The sequence below is a fragment of the Meriones unguiculatus genome, chromosome 17 (assembly GCF_030254825.1).
Source record: "Meriones unguiculatus strain TT.TT164.6M chromosome 17, Bangor_MerUng_6.1, whole genome shotgun sequence".
Classification (NCBI taxonomy): domain Eukaryota; kingdom Metazoa; phylum Chordata; class Mammalia; order Rodentia; family Muridae; genus Meriones; species Meriones unguiculatus.
Window position 1 is genome coordinate 3,422,681 of NC_083364.1, and position 18,027 is coordinate 3,440,707.

General features: G+C 44.0%; 1 pseudogene; it reads left to right on the top strand.

The window, feature by feature from the left end:
• Positions 1 to 12,129: 12,129 nt before the first annotated feature.
• Positions 12,130 to 16,871, top strand: LOC110543880 (grainyhead-like protein 2 homolog; annotated as a pseudogene).
• Positions 16,872 to 18,027: the final 1,156 nt, after the last annotated feature.

An 18,027-nucleotide genomic window follows, 5' to 3' on the forward strand; every position in this document is an offset into this window, starting at 1 on the left:
GGAGGGGAGGGAAGCCTGTGAGCTGGAAGGAGTTTAGAGTAGGTGAGGAGGTGAGAAAGGCTAGGGGGGATACGTGGACTTTGAAATGTGTAACAGGTACTTGTGATTCTGAAGGACCCTGAAGATGGACATGCACTTTGCTGTGCTAAAAGGCACTCCAGAGAGCCATTTGTCCCTTGTGGAATTTAGGGAAAGAGTTTCTTTTGGACCTGACAACTCACACACATACAATACAAGTAAGATAATGAACTCCTAGTGCTAGTCCCTATCACTCATGCACAAGCATATAAAGGGTTTAGCAGTGTCAGAAATTGCCAGAGCTAAGTTGCACTGTTCTAGGATGTCCATGGCCTGTGTCAGTTTCCGGGATTTTCTCTAATGCTTCAATCCTCTGGTTCCTTCAAGGCCTTATCCAGGAATATATATTTAGCTACCACGTTGAGCTGGAGAATCCAGCTTCTAGAAGATCTGCCATGGCCAAGAACTCCCTCAGTTGTTTCATGGCTGGGGATCCCAATGATAAGGAGCCACTCCTGAAGTGACTAGAAAGGCTCCTTTTGCTTGGAGTTAGCATTAGTCACAGGAATTGTACTTTAAGAAGGAGATATGGGCTTTAGAGAAGGAAACATTATATTCAAGTGAGGATAGCTTTTGAAGAGTTATGTTGTACAGGTTTATTATTTTTTTTTTTATTTTTTATTAATTACAGTTTATTCACTTTGAATCCCCCAATAAGCCCCTCCCTCCTCCTCTTCCAGCCCCACTCTCCTTCCCCCTTCTTCTCGCTTGCCCCTCCCAAGTCCACTGATAGGGGAGGTCCTCCTCTCCTTCCTTCTGATCTTAGTCTATCAGATCCCATCAGGAGTGGCTGCATTGTCATCTTCTGTGGCCTGGTAAGGCTGCTCTCCCCTCAGGGGGAGGTGATCAAAGAACAGGCCTATCAGATTATGTCAGAGGCAGTCCCTTTCCCATTACTATGGAACCCACTTGGATACTACGTTGTCATGGACTACATCTGTGCAGGAGTTCTAGGTTATCTCCATGCATTTTCCTTGGTTGGAATATGAGTCCCTGGGAAGACCCTTGTGTTCAAATTTTCTGGTTCTGTTGCTCTCCTTGTGCGGTTCCTGTCCTCTCCAGATCTAACTATTTCCCACTTCTTACTTAAGATTCCATGCACTTTGCCCATCAGGTGGCCTTAAGTCTCAGTTTGTTTTGTTTTTTTTAAGATCTTGAAAAACTGAATTCAATTCCTCTCTTATCCATGTAAGAAAACACAACCTAGAAACATATTAGATGGAGAAAGCAGCCCTCATGCCACCCAGAATCTGCTGGTGTCTTAATCTTGACTTGGCAACCTCCAGCAGCACAATTAATCAACTTCTATTTCTTTTATATCTTATCAAAACAGGTGTTTCTAAAGGTCAGGAAGAAAACAAAATACCTGGATATGGCTCCATCACCCACAGCTGAGAAAGATCATATTTTGTATGGACAATTCAGGTGGCATTTGGCTTTGTTTTGCTTTTTTTTCCCCCCAGACAGGGTTTCTCTCCATGGCCCTGAAGGTCCTGATTGTCACTCTGTAGAGCAGGCTGGCCTCGAACTCACAGACCCACCAGCCTCTGCCTCCCACATGCTGGAAATAAAAGCATGCCACCACCGTCCAACAATTTTTCGTGCTCATTTTCAATATATTCACTCACTGTCTTCTGGGATAGTGAGAATGACATTACGCATGAGAGTGCAGGTGCCCATTGAGGACTCATATATTTGAGTTTGAGTATTTGGCTCCCAGATACTCTTAGGAAGGATTAGGAAGTGTGAACTTGTTGAACGGGTATGTCAGTGGGGTTTCAAAAGTGCAAGTAAGGCCCTATATCTCTCAGACTGCAAATGGAGGTGTAAAGTCTTTGCTACTGCTCCAGTGCGATGTCTGCCATGCCTACAATGAATCCTGCAATGCTTCCTACTGTGATGGTACTGGCCTAGCCCTTCAAACTGTGATCAAATGCTGATTTACATCCCTTTCTTTTATAAACAGCTGTGGTCATAGTGTATCTTCACAGCAATAGAAAAATAACTAAGACAGAAGGTGTCTCAGCAGCCCCAGTCTGGTGCTGGAGTCCCAGAGAGCTCCTAGTGAGCTGCCAGTTTTCAGTGCACATTGGAATCCAGAAGTAGCTTCTGACACCAGCTAACAGAGGGCATAGAACATTTGAACTTGCCAGTGAGAGTTACAACAAGTAGACAGAAAAGCACACCTTCCTTTTTCTGTGTCTTGATATCGACCACCTTTGGAAGGTGAAGCCTCAAAATATCCAGACTTAGGGTGAGTCTCCAATAATTCAACCAAGGAGTATCCTTCTCATGTACACCAACAGCCTGGGTTTCAATTAAAGCATATATTTAAAAATTATTTCTTTATCCACTTTACAACCTGATTGCAGCCCTCTTTCCTACTCTTTTCATATTCCCTCCCTCACACACACTCACACCATTCCCCACTCCCATTCTCCTCAAAGAAAGGGAGGTCTCTCATGGGTACCAGCCCACCCTGGCACATCAAGTTGCCAAAGGACTGTGGGCATCCTCTCCCACTGACACCAGACAAGGCAGACCAGCTATGGGAAAGGAATCCAAAGGCAGGCAACAGAGTCAGAGATAGCCCTTGCTCCAATTGTTAAGGCACCAACATGAAGAACAATCTGCACCTCTGCTACATATGTGTAGAGGGCCAAGATCCAGCACAAGCATGCCCCTTTGGTTGGTGATTCAGTCTCTGTGAGCCCCCATGGGCCCAGGTTAGTTGACTCTGTAGGGCTTCTTCTGGTATCCTTGACCCCTCCAGCTTCCCCACTCCTTCCTCTCACTCTTTCCCAAGATTCCCCAAGCTCCATCTAGTGTTTGGCTGTGGGTCTCTGCATTTGTTTCCATTCACTGCTGGATGAAGCCTCTCAGAAGACAGTTATGCTAGGCCCCCATCTGCAAGCAGAGCAGAGCAGTATTAATAGTGTAAGGGGTTGCCTCTCTCCCATAGGGTCAGTCTCAAGTTGGGTCAGTCATTGGTTGCCTATTCCCTCCATCTTTGCTCCATGTTTATTCCTGCACTTCCTGTAGGCAGGGCACATTTTGGGTTGAAGGTTTTGTGGGTGGGTGACTTCCCTCCACTGGCTCCCTTTACTGGAAGTCCTGCCTGGCTACAGGAGGTGGGCACATGAGGCTCCATATCCCCCGCTGCTAAGAGTCTCAGCTAGGGTCACCCCCATAGATTCCTGAGAGCCACCCTCTCAGTTAATTCCTAGTGTACTCATTTAGACAACAATGATTAATCACCACAGCATCCTAACATCAGCCCAAGCCCGCTATCCATTTCTCATTCACCTGAGACTAATGAGAAAGGAATTGATGTCCTTTAGTGTATATATGCTCAGCTTTGTATGCAGAAAGCCAGCCACTAGACTGTTAGGTAGCAAGTGAAAAGGGAAGCATGCTACCTGTCCCCTAATGGATGAATATCAGTGTCTACCACACACTGAAGGACAACACCCTGGAGGCTGTTGCTTTAGATGGCAAATGTACCACAAAGAGTCATGTGTTTGAACACTAGGCCCCAGCAGGTGGCACTGTGTGGGGAAGTGGGGTCTTACAGGAGGAAGAGGGTCACAGGCAGCAAGGGAAAACTGGGCAGAACTATCTGGTTCAGGTCCCTACTGCTTTGGCTACCTGCCTTTCCTGCTACCACGCCTTCCCTGTCCTTGAGGGCAGAAACTGAGGGAATCAGTATGGTTGGTGCCCAGGCATGGCTAGGTCGTTCCTTGCTCTGACACCACAAAGAGTCATTGTGAGGAATTAGTTAACTAGACTTGTTATCCAGTGGTTAAGTGAGTGATGTGTAGACACGTGCTGCCTTCAGCTGGCATGCACATTCTCTTAAGAGTGAACATCCTTCTTGACCTCTTGTAAACTTCCACCCAGTTTCTCTGGTGTATGTGCTGTAGCTTGGATGGGTGCTATGAGGTCCCTTTAATGTGTAAAAGTGATGACTTTTGGTGGGAGGTGACAGCAGCCTAGCTTCAGGAGCATGGAAATGGCTGATCAGCTCTCCATCCTCAAGCATTGTTGTCACACGCACTTGTGGCTATGCCCCATGTGTAACAGCAACCATTAACTTATGAAGCATTGGGAACCTAGGTCATACAGAAAACAAAAGCAGTCCTTTCTCATCTTCTCTTTGCTATTGTTTTTGTATTTGGTGAGGCAGGGTCTCCTGTAGCACAGGCTGGCCTCAGCATCCCTGTGTGGCCAAAGATGACTTGAACTGATCCTCCTGCCTCCACTTTTCTAGCTTTTCTAACTGCCACATGTTCATCTTTCTGAGACTTTCCTGACTTTCACTACGACCTCCTCTAAGGTCCATCAGCTGACCCTTGAAGGACTCTCAGTCAGGAAACAGTTAGTTGTATCATGTCTAGATATAGTGTGTGTGTGTTTGTATCCTCCTTAAGGTTTGGGTGTCAAAAGTTCCACAAAGAATCAAGTGTTTGAACATTGTTCCAACCAGGTGGCACCATGTGGGGGAAACTGTGGACCTTGGACAGTGGGCCTATCAGGAAGAGGTGGATCCCTGGGAATCATTGGGGACAGAAATTTGAGTGTAACCAGCTTCCTCAGGTCCCTACTGCCCCACTGCCCAAGACCAGCTTTCCTGTCCCTGAGGATAGAATGTGAGGGAACCCAGGATGATGTGCCTAGTGATCATTGGTCCATTCCTTGCTCTGACATCACAAAGAGCCATTGTGATATCTATCCACTTAAGGGTCTGGCTGAGCCTGGCCTCCTGTCTTACAGAGCAGAAGCTCTTGTTAGTTGGAGAGCAATTGGACTTCTGCGCTCATGACAGATTATACTTGGATTTTTAGAAGCTGTTTTGACCACCATATAGTAAATTCCTTCTGTTCTCTAACCTACAATATTTTACTATGTTTATTTAATAAACAAAGACTCTCCTTCTATTCTGTCCCTCACACACTCACACCATTCTCACTCCTCCTGTCTTACAGAGCAGAAGCTCTTGTTGTTGGAGAGCGAATGGACTTCTGCACTCGTGACAGATTATACTTGGACTTTTAGAAGCTTTTGGACCATCATATAGTAAGTGCCTTCTGTTGTATAACTTAGAACATTTTATTATGTTTATTTAATAAACAGAAACTTTTCTCCAATTCCTGAGATGGACCCTCTGGGTTTTAAAAGAAAGATTTATTTGGGGTGGGGTAGTCTGCAGAGATGGACCATCAGTTCAAGAGCACTCTTGGAACTAGGTTTGATGTCCAGCATTCCCGTGCCAGATCAAAACTACCTGTAGGATCTGATGCCCTCATATTAATAAAGTTATATAGAAAGACATTATCACTATTTAAGTGATATGTAGTAGCAGTGAGTGCATTTGTGTGTGGGTGTGTGCACACGTGAATGGATGCTCTCAGAGGCTAGTGGTGTAGGATCTCCTAGAGCTGGGGTTGGAGCAATTGTGAGCCACCTGACCTGGGTCTGAGAACCGAATATAGGTAGGTCCTCTGCAGAGCTAGTTGTACCTGGACTCACAGGCTGGCTCCCCAGCCTGGACACACTAGTTTTCTGGGGTGTCTGTTGTCCTATAAACTACTTTTGCATCTAATTTTATCAGTGCCTGCTCTCTCACAGTACACGTGAGCTCAGGGTTAGAGAATGACAGTCTTTTCTTATCAGTGGCTCCTTGTTTCCAGAATCCTTTGGTTTGTTCTTCCAGTTTGCAGTTGATTCCTGTCAAACTGATCTGTCATATTTTGCTGTACACTGCTTTGGAACATACTTCATGCTTGTCTATCTGAGCATTTAAGTACCAATTTAGGTGGTCTGAAATGTATCTGATTCCTTCCTTCCTTTCTTCCTTCCTTCCTTCCTTCCTTCCTTTTTTCCTTTCTTCCTTCCTTCCTTCCTTCCTTTTTTCCTTTTTTCCTTCCTTCCTTCCTTTCCTAGTCTTTTGGATGTAGGAATTCATAGCTCTAAATACTCTCCTAGGGCTGTCTCCTAACTCTGTCAACTTTCTCATTGAAAGTTTGGTTCTAGCCATATGAAGGAGGAGGGCCTGACTCTGAAGCAGGGTATGGAGGCCTGCTACTCTGTGGAGGACCCCTTCACCACTGAGTATAAGATGATGGTGACTCTGGGACATAGACACTTTTCACAAGTCAAACTGGCCTTCCATGTGCCCAGTATGACTTGTGTGGCTGTAAAAATTCTTAGAAATGAGAAGAAGTACAACTCAATTATTAACAGTGAAATCAGCATTATGAAATCTCTGAACCATCCTAATATCATCAAGCTGTTTCACATGGTCGAGACGAAAGAGACCACCAACCTGGTGACGGAGGACTTCTTAGAGGGAGAGCTGCTGTGGCTCATCCTGGAATGGGGGTCATTACAGGAGTGAGGCTCAAAGAATATTTACCCAGATCATACATGCAGTGAGTTATTGCCATGATAATCAAGTTGTCCACAGAGACATCAAAGCCACAAATATCCTTGTGGACTGCAGGGGGAACACCAAGCTGATCGATTTTAGCCTCGCTGTCAAAGTTACTCCTGGGCGGGAACTGCGGGGTTTCTGTGGCACTCTGCCCTATTGTGCCCCAGAACTCTTTGCACTGGAGGAATAGGATGCTTACCCCATTGATATGTGGTGTTTAGGGGTTCTCTTCCTCATGGTTGCCAGGAACTTCCCTTTCCAAGCTTACTCTTTTGCAGGCACAAAGAATGTGGTCACCTGGGGAAACTTTACCATTCCTCACCATGTTTCCATCAATATTTTCAGTGTTGAACTGGGCTCCCGCCACCAACCAGTGCCAGCGCCAGCACCAGCACACAGAGGAACTGTGGGTTCAGCTCTCTTGCACAGACAGAGCTGCTCGCCCTAGTGCAACACAGTCTGGGAGTTCCTGTCGGGAGAGGCCCCCACAGGGAAGGAAGGAAACAGTACTGACTTGGGATAGCCAGGCTTTACCTGGGAAAAGTCTCTCACAGACGGGCTGGTACTAGCCCCATCAGCGAACTGGCCCTAGGCCGGAAGCACAAAGAATAGTTGGGCACCCAACTCCCACAGACTAGCAGGCAGGCACACGTGCCGCCAGCCCAGAGACTCGCTTTGTACCAACTATTCCTCACAGACAGAACTGTGTGCTCCAGGACAGCAGAGACTTGGTGTCACTGTCTGGAGAAATCCTCACAGGGAACTAAGCAAAGGGGGCAGACTTAGGCCACCCAGTATATCCCTGGAAAAGGTCTCGCAGACTGGCCCAACCCAGGTACCTGCTGTGCACCAGATAGCTGTTACCAGGAGAGCAGTACTCACCAGCCACAGATTACTGCTTGGGTACTGGGGCACAGAGCCCCAAACTCAGACCTACAAAAGCCCGGGATCCCCGAGATCAAACCCCAGATATTGCTCCATGGGGCAACCACTTATCCCTAATGAAACTGACCAAACCACAGGACACACAGGTTACAACAGCAGATCACTAAATTCACAGCAAGAAACAGGGCAGCTGTCTTCAGGACTTCTCCTGGTGAGAGGAGAGCCTTCTCGACTAATAAGGACCACAGTTACCATTCAGGTCTCTCTATGCCTTAGGTGAGCAGCGGCAACTCCTGAAAAACAGCATCCACCCAGTGATTATACCCAAAAAGCTGAGAAGGCTTTCTTCAGAAAAAAACATCTTCCTGCCAAAGGGATTCTCTCCACCACAGGATTCCAGGAAAAACCACAAACCAACTTCAAAAACCCAAGATAACCCAATGGGTAGAGGCCAGCATAAAAGTTCAACCAACAAAAGCCAGAGCAATATGACATCTCCAGAACCCAGTTATCCAGGGACAGGTAGCCTTAGGCACCCCAGCATAATTGAAATGCAAGAAGAGGACCTGGCATCTATGATCACAAAGAAGATAACAGAGGAAACAAATAAAATGCATAAAGAAATAGAAGAAGATTAAAACAGTTTATGGCCATCCAGAAAGAAATAGAGGAAGTTGCAGCCAAACAGTTAGTAGCCTAGAGAGAGGAAATGCTTAAATCACTAAATGAAATAAAAGAAACAGAGGATTGTTCAAAAAAACAGCTGAGGGAATTGATGGAAAAACAGGAAAATACAGTCAGACAGGTGAAGGAAATCAACAAAATGGCTCAAGACCTGAAGATAGAATTGGAAAACTTAAAGAAAAGACAAATGGAGGAAATTGTGGAAAGAAAGAGCTTAGGGAAGAAAACAAGAACCACAGAGGTTAGCATAACCAATAGACTACAAGAGATGGAAGAAAGAATCTGAGGTGTGGAAGATACAATGGAAGAAATAGATGTATCTGTCAAAGAAAATGTTAAATCTAAAAAAATTCCTGAGACAGACCGTCCAAGAAATACAAGACAACATAAAAAGACAAACCCTAAGAATAATAGGTGTAGAGGAAAAAGAAGATTCCCTGCTCCAAGGACGAGAAAATATCTTCAACAAAATCATTGAAGAAAATTTCCCCAACTTAAAGGAGAGACCAATAAGAATTCAAGAAGCCTACAGAACACCCAATAAATTAGACCAGAAAAGAAAATCCTCCCACCACATAATAATCAAAACAGTAAGTATACAGAACAAAGAAAAGATACTAAAAGCTGCAAGGGAAAAAGGCCAAGTTAAATATAATGGCAAACCCATTATTAGAATCACACCTGACTTCTCAACAGAGACTATGAAACCAAGAAGAGCCTGGACAGATATCATGCAGACCCTAAGAGAACACAGACGTCACCCCAGGCTACTATACCCAGCAAAATTGTCAGTCCTCATAAACAGAGAAAACAAGCTATTCAATGACAAAAATAAATTTCAACAATACCTACACACAAATCCAACATTACAGAAGACACTAGAAGGGAAAATACAACCCAAGAAAACTAGCTCCTTTCAAGAAAACACAGGAAATAATTAACCTCACTACAGTAAAAGAAAAAGCAACCAAACACACAACCTTATGACTACAGCCAACATAAAAATCAAAGGATCTAACAGCCACTGGACGTTAATCTCTCTCAACATCAATGGACTTAATTCTCCAATAAAAAGACACAGACTAACAGAATGGATGCAAAAACAAAACCCAACAATCTGTTGCATACAAGAAACTCACCTAAATCACAAAGATAGACATTACCTGAGGGTAAAGGGTTCCAAGCAAATGGACCCAAGAAGCAAGCAGGAGTAGCCATTCTAATATCTGATAAAATAGACTTTCAACCAAAATTAATCAAAAGAGATGGGGAAGGACACTTCATACTCATCAAGGGAAAACTCCACCAAGAAGACATCACAATCCTGAACATCTATGCCCAAATACAAGGGCATCCACATTTGTACAAGAGACATTGATAAAATTTAAACCACACATAGATCCCCACACATTAATAGTAGGAGACTTCAACACCCTACTCTCAACAAAGGACAGGTCAACAAAACAAATTAAACAAAGAAACAATGTCTCTAACAGAGGTCATGAATCAAATGGACCTGACAGACATTTACTGAAGGTTACACCCAAACACAAAATAATTTACCTTCTTCTCAGCACCTCATGGAACCTTCTCCAAAATAGACCATATAGTTGGTCACAAAGCAAGCCTCAACAGATACAAAAAGATTGAAATAATCCCCTGTATCCTGTCTGATCACCATGGAATAAAGCTGGACCTCAACAACAACAGAAATAGCAAAAAGCCTACACACACATTTGGAAACTGAACAGCATGCTACTAAATGACAGCTGCACTGGGGAAGAAATAAATAAAGAAATTAAAGTCTTCCTAGAACTCAATGAAGATGAAGACACAACATACCCAAACTTGTGGGACACAATGAAAGCAGTGCTAACAGGAAAGTTCATAGCACTAAGTGCCTTCATGAAGAAATTCAAGACAGCACATTCAAGCAACTTAATGGCTCACCTAAAAACCCTAGAAAAAGAAGAAGCAGACACACCAAAAAGGAGTAGACAGCTGGAAATAATCAAACTCAGGGCTCAAATAAATCAATTAGAAACAAATAAAACAATTCAAAGAATCACTGAAACCAAAAGCTGGCTCTTTGAGAAAATCAACAAGATAGACAAACCCTTAGCCAAACTAAAAGGCAGAGAGAAACTATCCAAATCAACAAAATCAGAAACGAAAAGGGGGACATAACCACAGACACTGAAGAAATCCAAACAATAATTAGGTCTTACTTCCAAAGTCTATATGCCACAAAATTTGAAAATCTAAATGAAATGGACAATTTTCTTGACCAAGTCTAATGCCAAAGCTGAATCAAGACCAGGTAAGCCAATTAAATAGTCCTATATCCCCTAAAGAAATACAAGCTGTCATCAAAAAAAGCCCAGGGCCAGATGGCTTCAGTGCAGAATTCTACCAAACCTTCAAAGAAGAGCTAACACCAATACTATTCAAACTATTCCACAAAATAGAAACAGAAGGAACATTACCAAACTCATTCTATGAAACCACAGTCACCTTGGTTCCTAAACCTCACAAAGACTCAACAAAGAAAGAGAATTTCAGGCCAATCTCCCTCATGAACATTGATGCAAAAATACTCAACAAAATACTTGCAAACCGAATAATCAACAAAATACTTGCAAACCGAACACATCAATGATATCATCCACTATGACCAAGTAGGCTTCATCCCAGGCACGCAGAGGTGGTTCAGTGTACGGAAATCCGTCAATGTGATCCATCACATAAACAAACTGAAGAAGAAAAACCACATAATCATCTCCTTAGATGCTGAAAAGGCATTTGAAAAAATCTGACATCCATTCATGGTTAAAGACTTGGAGAGATCAGGGATACAAGGCACATATCTGAACATAGTAAAGGCAATATACAGCAAGCCTATAGCCAATATCAAACTCAATGGAGAGAAACTTAAAGCAATCCCACTGAAATCAGGGACAAGGCAAGGCTGCCCACTCTCTCCATATCTCTTCAAAATTGTTCTTGAAGTTCTTGCTAGAGCAGTAAGACAAAGGAGATCAAGGGGATACAAATTGGAAAGGAAGAAGTCAAAGTATCACTATTTGCAGATGATATGATAGTATAGCTGAGTGACCCCAAAAATTAAACCAGGGAACCCCTACAGCTGATTAACACCTTTAACAAAGTGGCTCAGAAAATTAATTCAAAATAATAAAAAAACCAACTAAAAAATTAACTCAAAAAAATCAGTAGCCCTCCTGTATACAAAAGACAAAAGGGCCGAGAAAGAAATTAGGGAAACAATAGCCACAATAGCCACAAAGGGCATAAAGTACCTTGGTGTGAACCCAAATAAGCAAGTCTAAGACTTGTATGAAAAAAAAAATTTTCCAGTCTCTGAAGAAAGAATTAGAAGAAGATATGAGAAGATGGAAAGATCTCCCATGTTCATGGCTTGACAAGATTAATACAGTGAAAAAGGCCATCTTATCAAAAGCAATCTACAGATTCAATGCAATTCCCATCAAATTACCAACACAATTCTTTATAGACCTTCAAAGAAAAATTCTCACCTTCATATGGAACAACAAGAAACCCATTATTGCTAAAACAATTCTCTACAGTAAAAGATCTTCAGGAGGTATCTCCATCCCTGATCTCAAGCTGTACTATAGAAGAATAATACTATAAACTGCATGGTACTGGCATAGAAACAGACTGGTGGATCAATGGAATCTAATAGAAGACTGTGACATAAATCCACACTTATGGGTACCTGATTTTTGACAAAGATGCCAAAACCATTCAATGAAAAAAAGACAGCATCTTCAACAAATGGTGATGGTCTAACTGAATGTCTACATGTAGAAAAATGCAAATAGATCCATACTTTTCACCCTGCACAAAACTAAAGTCCAAGTGGATCAAAGACCTCAACATAAAACCAGACACACTAAACCTCTTAGAAGAAAAAGTGTCTCCTGTGCCAATGAGTTCAAGGCTCTTCCCCAGCCATCTCCTTTTACAAATGTCTGGCTGCAAAATGCAGTCTTTGTTCTCATGGCATGATGCCTGATGACCCTGGGCACTCAGTGGAAGTCCAAGCCACGGAGTCTCTACCTCTGGGGCTCCAGCTGGTCCTTTGTGTGGACTTCTCCCCCCCCAAAGGTGTGCTGAGCATGGGTCCTGCTCCTTACCCTATAAACAGGTGCCAAATTCACTGCCACTCTTCCACCTAAGTGTTATCAACCAAAAATTATTTCAGATACTGGCAAATGCCCCCAGAGCCCTTTGCCTTCAGAACTGAGCTGTAGGTAACTTTGGGCTGTTGGCTTGACTGATGGGCTGCCAGGGATTTCAGAGTGATTGGCCTCCTTACTAAAATGGACTTAAGGTCACCTCAATACTTTCCAGATCCCCACAGCGTTGCCAAGTCGCAGTCATTCAAGAATGCTTCATGCACTCTGTTGAGAAGCAGCTACAACAATAAAAAGTCCCTCAAGATCCAGGCTACTTTAGATCCATGCCAGTGCCAGGAGAGGCACTTGCGGTTACAGTGGTGGGGAGACGAATTTCACAGACTGGAAAGAATTTGGGAGTTGGAACAAGAGTCCTGAAAAATGAGCTGGCTTCTGGACACCAAATGTGCTTTGCAGTTGCTGCTGGGGTTTGGTTTTTCCATAGAAAAACTGTTGAACTCCAGATTCTTTTGGATAAAAAGTGAGCTCTCTTTCTTGCAGATTTAAAAGAAGGTGGATACTAGAATTCAGGCCTGGGCTAAGAAATGGGAACTTGTTTGTTACTTTAGCAGGTGGGAGCTGGCTCTCCTGGGTCAGGGTGTCTCTGGGACTGTGTCTGGAACCAAAGGGGCTCCCCATTGTGCCCTTTGGAGGGGACTTTGGGGCTAGTGCTGCCCCTCAGTTAGCAGGATACTTAGAGTGCATAAGCCCTAGGTTTGTTCCTCTGCACCATAACCTACTGTGGAGGTGGTGCATGCTTAAGAGCACTGACATTGGGAGGTGGAGGCAAAAGAAGCAGGAGTTCAAGGTAACCCTGGGCTCCATAGTGAGTATGAAGCTAATCTGGATTACCAATTAAGACTGCCTCAGAAGACAAGCAAACAAACAATAACAACAAAAGCCACAGCCCAACCAGTTCTAAGAGGCCCATGGGGAAACTTGAATAAGCAAAGCCATGTCCCCAGAGGATGGCCTTGGTGCTATGAACATATCCAGGTGTCCCACATCTATATCAAATCTATAATTTGAACTGAACTTTTGGTCTAATTTATAAATGAAATTTCTTCAGGTGATGGAAATGATTCAAAAGAATCATCAGGATTATTTTGAGAGGAGAACGACTAGGTCAAAAGGTATAAATTTTTCTTTTGGAAAAGAATAGTGAAGACATTATTTCTCTGCAAATACTAGAAGGCAAACTATTGAAAACAGTTTGATAAGTTCAAAGAGTATGTGGACAAAGTAGAAAAATACGTAAGTACCTATGAGCACTTAAATAAGTGGGTAATGAGGTCATTATTTTTTTTAATGTTTTTTGGCAAATGGTGAGGGATATCTGTGTAGTCTCGGGATTGTGTCTTACAGAGAATGACAGGAACACAAAAGCCAGGAAGAAGAATAGAGGGAGGTTTGGCTAGCCGAGCACTGTGCTCTTCAGAGGGTAAAAAAAAAAAAGGAAATACAGTAAACTGCAAAAGGTTCTGCAATCTAATTTACTCTCTGAAGACTGATCTTGGTATGGAAAAGCTAGTCAGAAAATAGCCTAACTTCTTAATTTCCAAAGAAAGATATATGTGAAAGTTAATGCATGAACAAAAGCATTCCGAATTGCTAATAATTAAAGAAATGAAATGGCTCAAACAGGATAGTGTGCATTAGGCTGGCAGAGTTTTTTAAGGCATTACAGAGTCCAGCACTGGCCACCTTTGTCCTGTCTTGCTAGGGACAGTGTGGACTGGTGGTCTTGTGGACTTGAACTGCATGGTAGAATTTTTTAGAAAGATAAAAGTGCTGAGTTCCTGCTGCCCAGAACAGTAGCTACTTGCCATATGTGTTCCCCATGAAAATGAGGACATGAACTTTTAATTTTGTTTAAATTCAATAGTCACACATGTCCACCATATGAGTAGTGTAGACAAGAAGATGCATCAGCAGAAAGTGTCATGTGCTTTTAGCACAGCTAAGGGTCTTATTTTCCATCCAATGAGTCTTTATATTAAAAAAAAAAAGCATTCAAAAGGAGCCCCTTACTGTGTGCCTGTGGTAGTGCTGATTGTAGTAAAACGCTGAGAATTACCTAAATGTCCAACAATGGAATATAAGTAAGACATGAAGTATGCAGAGTACTGGACACCCATTGCACATTGGGCATGTCTGCAAGATATTTTAGAAGAAATATATAATACTTATACTATTATGTTTCCAAACATTGTGTGCATTTTGCCTTTTTAATAAGCAAGGGCAGGCTTAATGCCAACACTTGGGAGACCAAGGCCAACCTGAGAGGAGTAACTAGATCCAGTCTCAGAACAGAGCAAAACAAAACTAATAGCCCTGTGTGTGTGTGTGTGTGTGTGTGCGTTTACACTTACTGTTACTGTTAGGATAGCATTCTCCAGAAGCTGAGTTTTAACTTCCGATTTTCCAAATTTCTCTATCATAAACATACCAGTTTTATATTCAACAAAATGTGACTTTGAGGCTTTCCACTCTGTGTCTGCCCCTATCATGGCCCGGGAGGACTCCACACTGGGCCACCTCCAAATGCAGGCCCCATTCAAGGCCCCCCCATCTCTCCTTTCTGGATAGGTGAGGGCACAGGCAAGCAAGAGTGGTGAGGAGGGATGAAAGCAGAATTACCTGTAGCTCTTGTTCTGCCATCTCTGTGCTCTCACACACCTTCACCTGCACAGACTTGAAAGTCCAGTTTCACCAGAGGCTGAGGCTCCAGGAAAAGGCAAACGAGTTCATTGGATCAAATGTGTCACAAGAGTCAGACAATAATAAAAGACTAGTGGACTTAGTGCCCGTGCCCAGTGACCCTCCCTTCAACACCCGAAGAGCCTGTTTGACTGAGGATGAAGCCTGGAAGTCCTACCTGGAGAACCCTTTGACTGTGGCCACCTAAGCCATGATGCGCATCAATGGGGATGAGGACAGTGCTGCTGCCGTAGGCTTTCTCTATGACTACTACAAGTTCCTCAAGACAAGTAAATTCTGTCTGTGAGCAAAGCAAGTGACAGCCAAGAAGACCCGGATAAAAGAAACTGTCTCGGCACCAGTGAAGTCCAGAGCCACTTGAGTGGAGAAGAGAACCGAGTGCAGGTCCTGAAGACCACCCCAGTGAACCTCTGCCTGAGCCAAGAGCACATGGGGAGTTCCAAGCTTGAGCAGTATAGTGTGTCTAGCACAGAGAGTCTGGCTGTCATCCCCATGTCAGGCATCACTGTGGTGAAAGCTGAGGATTTCACACCAGTGTTCACGGCACCCCTGTGCACTACTTCCGCGCATATTTGAAAAGACTCAGTATGACCTTCCCTCAATAGCCAGCCACAGCTCCTATCTCAAGAACGACTAGCACAGTATGCCTGCAGAACTTACAGTGAGAGCTTCAAGGATGGGGCCTCAGAGAAGTTTCGGAGTACTTCTGCTGGTGCTGAAGACGACCAGGCGGGGAGTGGTACATTTCAGTACACCCTGGAAGCCACCAAATCTCTCCATCAGAAGCAGGGGGAGGGCCCCATGACCTACCTCAAAAAAGGACAATTCTATGCCATAACACTCAGTGAGACTGGAAACAACAAATGCTTCCAACACCCCATCAGCAAAGTCAGGAGTGTGGTAATGGTGGTCTTCAGTGAAAACAGAAACCGAAATGAACAGCTGAAATTCTGGAAGTACTGGCATTCTTGGCAGCACACTGCCAAGCACAGAGGGTCCTTGACATCACTGACTACAAGAAGAGCTTTAGCACCACTGGAAATATTGAAGAGATCGCGTACAATGCTGTTTCCCTCAACTGGGATGTGAACAAAGAGGCAAAGATTTTTCACCACCATGAATTGCTTGAGTACAGATTTCTCCTCCCAGAAGGGTGTGAAAGGATTTCCTTTGATGATTCAGATTGACACATACAGTTACAATAACTGCAGCAATAAACCCGTCGATAGAGCATACTACCAGATCAAGGTCTTCTTAGACAAGGGAGCAGAAAGAAAAATCCAAGATGAAGAGAGAAAGCAGAATAGGAAGAAAGAGAAGGGCCAGGCCTCCAAACCCAGTGCAACAACTCCTTTGATGGGAAGCTGGCCACCATACCTTTACAGAAGAAAAGTGACATCATGACATCATGTGCTCTTCAAACCAGATGTCCACTTTCAAGACCTGCAGAGGACTGGACAGGTATATTACAACACAGATGATGAACTCGAGAAGGCAGCGTCCTCAATAAATGGATGTTCAGGCTCATGGAAGAGAAGTTTAGTCCAACACCATCTAAGCAGATTAAAGAAGAAAATGTGAAGCTAGTGCTTTTGTAGGTGCAGAAGGAGAGTGATGAGGTGTCCGACGCCCTGATGCTGAGTTTGCCCACAGTGAAGGGCCTGATGGAATCACTGTCTGAGAAGTATGGGCTGCCAGTGGAGAAAATCACAAAGCTTCATAAGAAGAGCAAGGGTGGCCTGGTGAACATGGATGACAACATCATTGAACACTATTCAAATGAGGACACCTTCATTCCTCAACATGGAGAGCATGGTGATCTCTTCAAGATCACGCTTATGGAGATCTGAGCTCTGGGCCCAAGTCCCCTTGACAGGAGCTTCCTGGGAGAGGTGGGCTCACTGCCCTACAACTTGGAGACCCATCTCACCCATCTCAAGTGCTGGGAAGGGGGCGAGGCCCAAGGCCCACCAACTGACCAACAGTCAGCTCTTCCACTTGCTCAGAACTGAAGCCTGTGCCTCTCGGCTAATTTCTTTGAGCCTTTCAGGCCCTTATTTATTGTTCATTTTCCCCCCAAGAGCCTGGAGTCCAGGCTCTCCAGGACTCTACAAGTTACTGAGAGCTCCACATGAGACTTCCAGAGTTCCTCCTTCAAGGGAAACACAGCTAGTCCACTCATCTCGAAGAGCCTGGGGAACTGCGATATTTTTTTTCTTACCTCTCCACATTTCTTGAGTGGATGGACAAGATGAGCTGCTTCTTGGTGCAGTCATCATTGGTGGAGTAAAGAGGACACCCATTTTCTGGCCCCGAACCTACAGATGTTCATTTTGTTTAAATGCTTCCAGGGTATCTCAACAAATAGCCACTGGGCCATGTCGGTAATAAGGAGCACAAAGTGTGCTTGACGGTCATGTACATAACTTGTATCTAATATCACAGTGATATATTTTACCTGTGGTGTTTGGGCAGGTTTACTGCTGTTGCCCTGGAGGGGACATACCTGGAGACTCAGAGCATTCTGCTCTATCTGATAGGAGGATAGGAAAGAGGCCTTTAAGGTGTCATGTGACTGGTGCATGCCAAGATGGACTCTCCACTGAGCCATGCCAAGGACTTGTTTCCCCAAATGGAGCCCTCTCCCCTCAAACATGACTCTCCCTTGAGGCAATCACATTTTTGTCTCCTGGTGATTTGTTGTCTAAGGGTGTCTGAGCTGTTTAGGAAAGGCTGTACTGTCAGTGCCTTCTTTAGCATTGGTATGGGACACTTTGAGGCTTATGTAAAGTTTCCAAAAAGGTTTGCACTGGGGCTCTATTTTTGGGGCCCTATCCCTGGGGCCTGTTGCAGAACTGCTTAGTATACCTGGGGATGCTGGACCCTGTGGTGCCTCATAGTTTACAAACATGTCCTTCATCTCAAGTGGTCCTTTGCAAACCCAGCTGCAACTTTGTGAAGTGAGCCAGCAGCTCAGCTGGGCTGTGACCAGCAGACATTGCTTCC